The sequence below is a fragment of the Pygoscelis adeliae genome, unplaced genomic scaffold (genome assembly GCF_000699105.1).
Source record: "Pygoscelis adeliae isolate BGI_AS28 unplaced genomic scaffold, ASM69910v1 Scaffold15, whole genome shotgun sequence".
NCBI classification, from domain to species: Eukaryota; Metazoa; Chordata; class Aves; order Sphenisciformes; family Spheniscidae; genus Pygoscelis; species Pygoscelis adeliae.
The window spans coordinates 966,003-976,689 of record NW_008824988.1 but is presented as its reverse complement, the minus strand read 5'-3'; the positions used below and the strand labels follow the sequence as shown (position 1 = coordinate 976,689).

The 10,687-nt window shown below is 39.0% G+C and overlaps 1 protein-coding gene across 1 annotated transcript in view; it reads left to right on the top strand.

Annotated features, from left to right (window-relative positions):
* Positions 1-10,687, top strand: part of HDAC9 (histone deacetylase 9) — a 452,900-nt gene that overhangs the window by 343,782 nt on the left and 98,431 nt on the right. The window lies entirely within an intron of this gene.

Below are 10,687 nucleotides of genomic sequence, written 5' to 3'. Positions count from 1 at the left end.
GCACCGACTTTTGAAGTGAATTTTAATTTTTTTTTTTTTTTTTCTAATATGGTTGTTTAGTCACATGCGTAACCTCAGGACACCACCCAGAGAGAGGGGAGGCAAGCAGTGGGCATGCAGGCAGGGGGGAAGAGGGAGGCGGCCGGTGAGGAGAGCGATGACCCGGGAGGTGCCTTTCCGCCAGGCTGGCTGCCCCGCGTTCTTCTCCCGGGCCCCCTTTCCTTTCCTATCTCCGTGCCGCGCGATCTGCAAGGCATGATGTACCAAACCCAAATTATCCCCAGTCTAAACAATTTATAAAAGCTCCAGACCTGACGGACTTTGACATTTTATTTGGTATTTTAACAGCCCTATTTAAAGGTACACCATATGCAGCCGGAGCGCAGGCTTGCCCCAATAAACATTGTTGGAGCTAACGTGTCTCCTTAATGAAACTGTTTATTCACTTTCCAGTCCAAATACTAATGGATTCAGTCCTGTTTCCAAAATCAAGATAGAAATAAATATTTTAGAATTAGCATTGTACGATGATTTTTAAAATTCCAAATTGTATTTGAACTTGAGAATTTTCTTCCTGTATATCTGTCTTGTTTCAGTCAAAATACGTTAGCTACTTATTTGGGAAGGGGTACATATGCTTACGTGTATATATACACAGATATAGAATACATAGCTACATAAATGACAGCATTCTCAGGTGAATTGCAGTACTATAGCTCTGACCCAATCGAATGCAGTTACTAAACTTTCATATTCAGACACCAAAATCATTAACCAGGTACTACAGAAAATGTTCAAGTTTTGAAATCTCAGATCAAGGACAGGGCGCATCATATGGGATCCTGCTGTGCATCCTTTCTGATGGATACTTCATCCCCATTAAGCTTTTTGGGCACAGTAGGATTCAATACACAACTCATTGTGCATTATTCCCACCCAACAAGAATAATGAAAGTGAAGAAGGGTTTTTTAGTTAGTTTTTACCTTTGGCGACTGTCGGTCTCTAAGGCAATATAAAAGCAAGTTTTGATAAGACTAATGAGATATGTCCTGTGTGCAGCTGACATGAGCAGGGTTTGCTGCAGAATCTTTACCGCTTACCTCTCTGCATTTCTGGTGTCTTTCCACAGTGTGAATACTCTTGGTTGTTTATGTGTGTGTGATGGACAGCTGAAAAGAATCAAACATCAGCCACTACGAGATCTTGGTTGCTACTGGCATTGCAACAGTCTGTAAACAAATATTTTAAATTTAAACTAAATTATAGTTTGTAATTTACTGTAAAATCATTATTGATCCTATAGAATCTTTGTCTACAGTGCAGAGAATTGAAGCAGTCTCATGCAACCTCCAGCTGAGACATAGGAAAGGTAATTGTTCAATAGACGTGCCAAGTAGTTGGTTTATACCAAATCATCAAGAAAATAGGAATGGAAAGGATTTGCTGTGAAAGGGAATCGGGAATACTCACGCCATTCCTCACAGGTGTTTATCTAACCTGCTCCTATACTTCCAGCATGAAGCCCAATGACTTACATGCCACCATGCCAACTGTATGAACTAACAATCCGCATGTGGTATTTATAATTTAAGGTTATGGAAAGGTTATTAAGGCCTGACTGACAGAAGAAAAGCATGCGAGCAGAAGTTCTGGAAATGCACCAATCCTGACATTAGCTATTTTGGCCAAGTCCTCCTATGTTTGCTTTGTCACTGCATCCGTACAAACCTGGGTTTTGCTGGCAAGTTGCTCCCAATACCTTCATATGGTAAACGACATTAGGGGGATTTTTGCAGTGTATTCTGGGGTTTTCTACATGGTGTTTAGCATGAGATTTTAGGTAGCTGTAAGATTTTAGCCCCACAGATCTGTATGTTCCAATCTACCTTCATGACTTTACATGTTGCTTTTCCATCCTGCTGCCATTTTTCCCCTGGAAACATGCGTGTTGCATTGATCAGCTGTTTCTAGTATAGGGAAAATGCCAATTCTGTAGTGTACTTGTGAAGATCTGATGGGAAGTAAGTGAAGCTGACCACTTCCATGTGCATTCATTGAGCAAATATGCATGTGAAGCAACAATTTGGGGCCTGTACTGTGAGCACTGAGTGGGAGGATTAAGCTCTGATGGGAATCTGGAATGATCTGCCGCAGCTTCAGAATCTTTGGATGACAAAAATATGCCTTCCAAGAACTGTCTGTAGGCTATAACAGCTCTGCAACATGTAAACAGCAAGATGAGAGCAGTAGAGAAACATGCTGTAGTTTTTCCCTGGAAGTTTACCACCATGGATTGCTATCAGATGGTTTGCTGTCAGTTTGGTGTCGTCTTAAGAAAAAAAAGTAAATTATGAGACAGGACATACTGATTTGTTCTGAAATCCCACAGTTCTCAGAGAAGAGCTGCATGTCCTGAAGTTCACAGTGGCAGACTTACAATACACAGCAAGGACTTCCCACAGGGCAGTGCTCCAGATTGCAGCAGAGGAGGCAGTGGATTGTCTACCCGCTGCACTGGAGAATCACAGATGCCTTTTCCTGGAACAGCCACGGCGACATTAGAATAACCTCAGAGTAAAACTATCTTGCATAGACAAAGTCTGAGACAAGAAGCCTCAGGAACGAGAAACTGAAGTCATTCATTTAACAAGTGCTTTTCTGACATGAGAATTATTAAATTTGTTGGTGTAATTGGGTATGAGCAGCCCAAATATTTCTTACAGCTTGATGAATCAATATATATGTTTTTAAAAAGTCTAACATGGTTTCCCTAAAATTAAAATGAATATAATAATTTATTTTATGGACATGTATTGAATTAATTTAAAAAACAAGTGATTTACAATACTGAAGATAAATATCTTCACTGCCTAGCTAGAGTGTAGAAACTAACAAACATAAAGTGCCCTGTATTGACTGTCATCTGACATTTAAAGTCCATTTCAGGAAGGACAGGACATTTCGATTTCTATGTTTATACCATGGTCTCTACTGATATCACTTGCTATTGCATAGAGTGGTAGTAATAGGTTTGAACTATAGGTACGTGCTGCTAAGAAAAGGGTTGAGACTACAAAATAAGTTATGAAAGTCTGCAGAACAATTAAGAGATTCACTACAGAGCTGGGCATGAGTCAAACTCATACACAAGGCAAAAGGTTCTTTACTTTATTCTGAATTTCCTGAGACTATCAGTCCCATTTCACACAGGTCTCGTCTGAGAACAGCAACATTTTGTTCATCTGATTTGGACAGTGTTCAAAAACTGACCAGGAGTTAAGAGTTCCCTTCACTGTAGTTCAAACCCCTTGTGAGACATCAGGTTTCTTTGATCTCCTTGACTAATGGGGAAAGCATCAATATGACAGTGCTAAGGATGTAAAACAATAGGGTTTACTGAAATTCTACTGCTGCCGTAATAGTAAATTACTGTGGGTTGTTTTTTTTTTAAATCAAGACAAATTGTCTCTTCTCTGGGGAGTCTTAATCTGGATGTTTTTTATTTCATTATATCAAACAATCAAAATTAAGGATTTTTGGGGTTTGATAATATAATGAGCACTCAGTGAGATCCATTTGATACACTTTTAAGATAATTTTTAATAGAGAATAAAGAATCACACCACTGAAATATATAGTATGATAAATGTGATGTTATACTGAGTCGAATGCAATGCTTTTCCTTTTTTCATGAATTTATTTACATGTATGATGAGTGTCATCTTGGCAATATTATAATAGGAGACGAGCCTAAAGATAGCATGAAGGTCACACTTTTTTGATCTTTTTATAATTTAGGAAACCTGCTGATGCATGATGAGGTATTTGTGTTATATGGAATCAGTGCCACAGCTCTACCTTTGCTCCTTTCTCATTTCCACAACAGATTTATGTAGATGGCTTTTAATAATCTGCTGGCTGACCACAGATCTTTAGAAGAGTGGAGTATGTGGAACTGGGTGAATATAATTCCACCGCAGTCATTAGCTATATCCAATAAATAATTCTAACAGATAAAAGGAGTCTTATGATATATTCCTTGGGGCTTGGGGAAGAAATACAGGTAGTGCCCTGCATATAATTTCTTGCATGCAGTATAGCTCATGAACTTGGAAATCATTGTCTCTAGCCTCTACCTAATGATCGTACCTTCAGAAAGAGGGTCCTAAAAGATCTGCATCTGCAGAGAGATCATTTCTTTCCTGGAAGTGTTTGCGAAGGATCTCCTTCCTCTCTCGCATTGCCACAGGAAAATAGAGATGTGCTAGAAGTATGCTGCGAAAGGAAATGGTGCATGTGGAGGCCCAGGCTATAACACACATCCTGTAGGACCCAAAGGCAGCTCTGCAACTCACAGTGTCTCAGTCACTGCTCTGCAATAACGAGGCAGATTTCAGGAGTGCGTGGTCTAATGTGGCACTGGGAGGTTCTGTCCTGCCCTGCGTTCCCATTTATTTCCCAGCCCGGCCCGGCTGCTTCCCTTACATTGACTCTGATGCTCAGCTCAGTTCACCTCCCCTCCCTGCCGGCACACTACCTCACTCACAGGCAGCTAGGCACCCAAAGACCCTCCCCTTGCCTGCACCCAGCTATCCTGAGCAGCAGGCGCTTCCCTCCTGCTGCTGAACTGGACGAGTACAGAGGTCATCCAAACCCCACATTAGACAAGTCTTAGAGGAAAATAAAGGAGGGTTTCTGCATCTGTGGTCTCTCTTGAGTTTCAGATTTCATTTATAACTCTTAGAGCTTGCAGAGAATCTCACCTTTAGGACTTAACTTGCCAAATTATTGGGTTTTTTTCTGAAAAAGTTTAGGTTGCCGATATTTCCATTTTGTTAACCAAATTATTCATGCTGATGCTGCCACCTTTTTTTTTGCCATATATTAGGTGTTTATTAAATGATTAATGTTACTGTTAAGAAGTTGGAATTCAGATAGTTGATTATGTTAGAATGATAATTTTGCAATAATTATACTTTGTTGAATAATGTCCTTCAAAATATTATTTGTTCTTGTAACGGTTGTTTCATTGTGTGCTGTTTTGTGAACATTAAGTATGTCTTAACTTCTTTTCGGATAACAAATTGTACATTTCTCTGGCTGTCCCTTAATATCTTATAATTGACTGGCAGGAAAAAAAAAATGTACCAGTGAAAAATATAATTTAAAAAGAGTATATCTAATAAGAACCTCTTTTTGCAATGGGAGATGACTTTCCATCATCATGGGCAACTCAGTGCCACAGTAGACCGTGGAACTACTGAAAATCCAAAGGAATATTTCTGAAATGGTTTTCTTCAGCCTCAGATGACCCCATTCAGTAATATTATAGGCTGGAATTAATTATTTTAAGTACTGTACCCATAATAAGGATTACTGTCTAGTTTACTTTGCATATCCTTTAAATATGTCAACGTTGGTGATGGCAGCACTCTCTTCTGTGATAGAAACATGTAAGCACCATATATTTTTAATGTGAAACAGAAGAGATCTACACAATAAACTATCAAGAGCTGGTAGGATTTGTATGGTTATTCCCTATTTTTAAAAAAAGTTTGAATGAATTAAGAAGCATTTTTGCAAAAGAACACTCAAGAAAAAAGGCACATAAGTTAAAAGCATGGTCTGCGACTGCCTTGAACATCCACTTCAGCTGAATCGAGCGAAGCACAAGCCCTTTCTCTGCCTTATCATATGTATGTGTGTGTGCATGTGCACACACACACATGTGTAGAGTTGCCCTGTTGGTAGTTAGGGGTCATTTAACAGAATGAAAGCAATTGAAATGAGTTTCCTCTGAACCAGAATCTGATCCGTTCCTGGGATGGTTCTTTCTGATATGTCAGGTTGAATCAATACCAAAATAAACCTCCTGCATTTGGTCATTGCTACTCTGGTGTCTTTGTATAATCTGTGATAACTTATATTGAACTTGAAACTCTCATTCCAAATGAGCTTGGTTATTACTGTTCTCAAGGCCTTTGTCACACAGGGCTATAGAGGAAACATCATACGGTAAATCGTACTAATCTAGTGAATAAGCAGAATTAGCTTAATCAACCCCTTCCCTCCCCAAGCTCTTAATTTTCTAGTCTTAAAAGTATTCTGTATCAAAATCACTCAGTCATCTTTCACAGCTCTACTGCTACGTTTTCTTAGAGCAAAAACTGAAATGAAGTATCTTTCTAAAGACATAATAAACAAAAAGAGCTGAAAACAAATGTCACCCTAGTCCCACAGTGTCCTCCCTCCAGTAAAGCTTCAGGCCAGCAAATTTCCATGCCTGTCTGAACAACACCAAATCCCACACAGCTCCTCTGGTTACCTACAAAAGTCTGCTTTCCTGGGAAGTGCCCTGTGCTCAGGTGCCTCCTGGACAGTACTCCTCCTGCAGGCTCTGCCCTACCCTTGTTTCTACCTCCCTGTTGCACCCTCTGCCCTATAACACTTTCTTCCTGCCTTAAAAAAAATTTCTGAGCGATGTGTGGCAGCCACAAAAAGAGGCATTTTTTCCACACCCAGGCAGAGCATTTTTAACAATGCATAGTGTGTAAGAAACAGTAACAAATGAATGCTTATTTTACTAGTGTTAGAGATATGATTGATAAAAGCCATCAACCAAAGTTACCAATGAAGTCTTTTAGATACTAGTTTGTATTCTTTGCTTTTACAAAGTTACAAAATTACAAAATGTTATATAGAACCATCTCTTAGATACTTTATCCCAGCAATTATGGTTATATTTATAGCTGAATGACTGTTATTATTTCATATAGCAGTACAACTTTAATTATATGTGTGGTACATAGCTTATCTCCATGACCGCTCTGTTCTTAAAACTCTTTGTCTGCTTTCTTTCCCAGTATAGTTAACACTAGTTGTGGCTAAACAGGCCATCACAGTTGTATATAAGTTAGCCTGCAAGCACCAACTTCTCATGTATATTTTCTGGTGCTATTCTCTTAGACCTTCAGGAAAGCAGACAGGGAACTCTTTGTTTCCACCACAGAGTTAAATGTTTTATGTCCATTTCTGTGTTCTTGGGCTTTACTAGTTTCCTCTGCAAGACAAAATGGTATTCCCTTATGTCCTTTACTGTTTTCTTGGCAAATCTATGTGCTGCTGATACTGCTCTGTTAAATCATGGGTTCTTGTTCACTGCATTCGTAGACCCCCAGGGCCAGATACTGGCTCCTGCTCTGGCATTATGAATAGCTTGTAAAATTGTCCTAAACAGGTACCTGAGGATTGCCTCGGCCTTATACCACTCACTCTTATGCTTACCCTCCCTGCTGGATGGCATAGCTTGGGATCATGTTACAACATAAGTGACATTGGTAAGAATATGGTTATCTTCTTCAGGGTACCAGTTGCAAGGGGATTGTTGTAGGCAGCCAAGAATTAAAGCAGCCCTGATGTTTGTTATTGTAGGAGTTAACAAACCCTGCCAGAGATAGCAGGGTTAAAGATGGCGCTAAGGCCACTTCAGGGGTTACACCCTGTCAGATACACTGTATAGAACACCTTTTAAATTTAAAGAAAATGTTTTTTATATAAGGATACAAAGTTGTATAAATAAAACATGAGGAATATAAATTCTGAGAGGACAAATGGATACATTTCTGTGTAATAACTAAAGAAGTTTCTACAAAGAAATCAGGTATTAGCTTCAGTGACTTGCTCCTCATTCTGAAGCCTGTGCACATTGAAGCAAAAATAAAACCTTTCCATTAAAAACAAGTGAATGCCCAAGAATGCCATATTTAAGCACTGCTAATTTTAAGAGCTAAGGGATAGACAGGTTAAGGGATTTAGACGTAGAAAATAGAAACTTTAACACCTGACTTTAGGAGGATGTTGAGCTTCAAGTGTAGAATCCAGACCCTGAGTTAGGTACCTGGTCTCTGTATGAAATACACAGAGGTTCCCGAGAAAGCTGTCCTTAATAATGTGTGCAGCTGCAATTAGCTAACGCATGGGACAAATTTGCTCTTCACTAGGGGTTACACCCATTTTCCTGAAAGCCTTTTTTCAAAGGTTATGAACTTCTGAATAGAATCACAGAAACACAGGACAGTTGAGGTTGGCAGTGACCTCAGGAGGTCATCTGGTCCAACCCCCCTGCTCAAGCAGGGCAACCTAGAGCTACTTGCCCAGGACTATGTCCAGATGGCTTTTGTATATCTCCAAGGATGGAAACTCCACAACCTCTCTGGGCAACCTGTTCTATTGTGTGGTCACCCTCACAGTGAAAGAGCATTTTCATATGTTCAGATGGAGCCTCCGCTGTTTTAATTCATGTCCATTGCCTCTTGAATAGTTGGGATAGATGGCATTGCTCTTTCATACAGGGGTTTACAGCTTAAAATACAAGAAGAGCTTCGAATTCTTATCTTTTCAGCTGGAAGGAATCAATTTTTAAACTCCATATAAAACTGTCTTATCTTAAAATTGAGATTCAGTGGTGAGTTTTTGTCCTCTATTGAAGGACTGCTACTCTGTAGAAAATAGTTAAAGATTAATAAGTTTGAATAAGAGCTGAGGAAGAGCATGACTCTAGACCTATTGTTAGAAAGCTCACTTAGACTGAAAAGATGTGTCTCAATATCTACTTTATGGACCACATAATCTAAATACACAAACAGGTATGGGAAGAATATTTACAAATTCATGCCCATGTTCAAGAAGGAATTGAACCGGAGTCTTCTACTGCTTCAGTAAGTGCTCTTGGAGTGCCTGCTGGGGTTCATTGCTATTTCTTGCATGGCACTGGCTTTTGTTAGAGTCAACAAAAAGCCAGATGATTTTACTAGAGTAATACCAGGCTGAAGCTAGTATACACTGCTTCTCAGCCAGGCTTCCAGCATACCTGGAATGCCAGACTGGCTGGGTCATGTTTGGCCCACTTGGAATCTAGGCAGAGCAAGCTCCTCACTGTCAAGCGAGGGGAAGAGTGATTCACACCTTGCCACAGTCACCACATATTGCCCTAGGGAAAAATTGCCTACCTCCTATACAAGGAGGTAATTTTACCTCCTTGTATAATAGAAACACCAGTAGAACTCTGCTGCAGATGGTCAGTCCCAAGCCTTGGAATAACCACCCGTGTTATGGTATTGTCTTGAGTGCTTGTCTTGGAAAGGTTCAGGGAGAGGTACAGTAGATACCCAAGCATGATGTAGCCCAACACTCTAACCTAGCACACTACAGAAAGGAATTAACTACCACCAAAGACAAGAAGGCCTCAGTACGATGTACACCTCTGTTCTTTGGAAATCAAGCATCCAACTACCTATTTGGAGTCATGAAAGAAGAGAATACTTAACTTACTGTGGAAAAAGACTAACATTTTTTCTTAGTTTTCATTAACGATCCAACTAAGTGGGTCTATCTGCAATGGATCTTCTTTGTAAACTGAGTTTGGGCAGACTTCTCTTTGTTCGTTGTTCAAATATGCACAGATTTTAGAATATCTCTATTCAGGCTTTACTCTTTATCCTAAAATTTAACTGAAGGTAATCATATAATGGCACAGACATGAATCCTTTTTCTAATATTCATGTCTGTCAGTCAGTTTAATGTTCTGTCTACACATAAAGGTGTCTGTATCCTAGTATAAATAAGGCTCTGTACAAAAATGCTTTGAATTTATGTGTGTTGGCTTCATTTTCAACATATTGCTCTGTGTATAGTCTTTCTACCTTCAAAGCAGATTTTTACCTTTCTGTCTACTGTTCTGAGCTCACTGTCTGGTATTTAAATATTGCCTAAATAAATGAATTCACGTTCCTTTGTACACTGTGTTCATACAAGGTTTGAAAGTAGGAGAAATTAAGTGTTTTATCAATTGCACAAAAGTTGCTGTTAATACTGTATGGTAACTAGGTTTCAGTGTTTGGTAAAATTTGATTATATTATATGCTTTATCATCAATATAACCTATGCATTATATTTTTAAAAAAGAAAATTTCCTATGTGAATACTGAACTTCTTGTAATGTAAAACCACAAAAAATGGTCACAACACTGTTGTTAATGTTCTGCATGCTCATGGAGAACTGTAATAGGTAACTTAAGCTCTGACAGCAGAAATTAGCTAGCTATAACAAAACAGGGCTTCCAAACCGTCTTGTCAAAGTAAGGGAACAGAAAATAGAAGCCTATACTCTAACTGTCTTGTTGTCAAAAACAACAGCATTGATTTTTTCTGTCTCTATATTGCCCCATGAAATCCTCCCAGAGATAATAATCTTAATTATATTGATCTTTTGGGAATGCTGATAAAGTTAGATAATAATGAGCTGTAAGCTGAGCAGGAGCAGCTGTAAGCCTTGCATGGACTTTTTCCAAATTCTTACAAATATCAAGAGAGCAAAATACAGGTAGCATGATGCTCTCTCTCTAGTAATACCCTCTTCTCTGAGTCTTCTTTCACTTCATTATCTGTACATTCCTCAGTATAAACATACTTTGTTTTTTCATAAATGCTACAAGCAAATTCTTCACAGAATTCTTCTCTAAGTCATATTTTGTGTGAAAAGGAAATGTTAAAAAACCCTCAGAAGGATAAGGAATAGGGTTTTAGCTAAGAGTGTAAAGCTGGTTTCATTCTGAAGATTAGTGCAGTCCACAAGGCCTTTTTTTTTTTGGTGGTGTGTTTGATCTATAGGCAATTTATATTCCACCT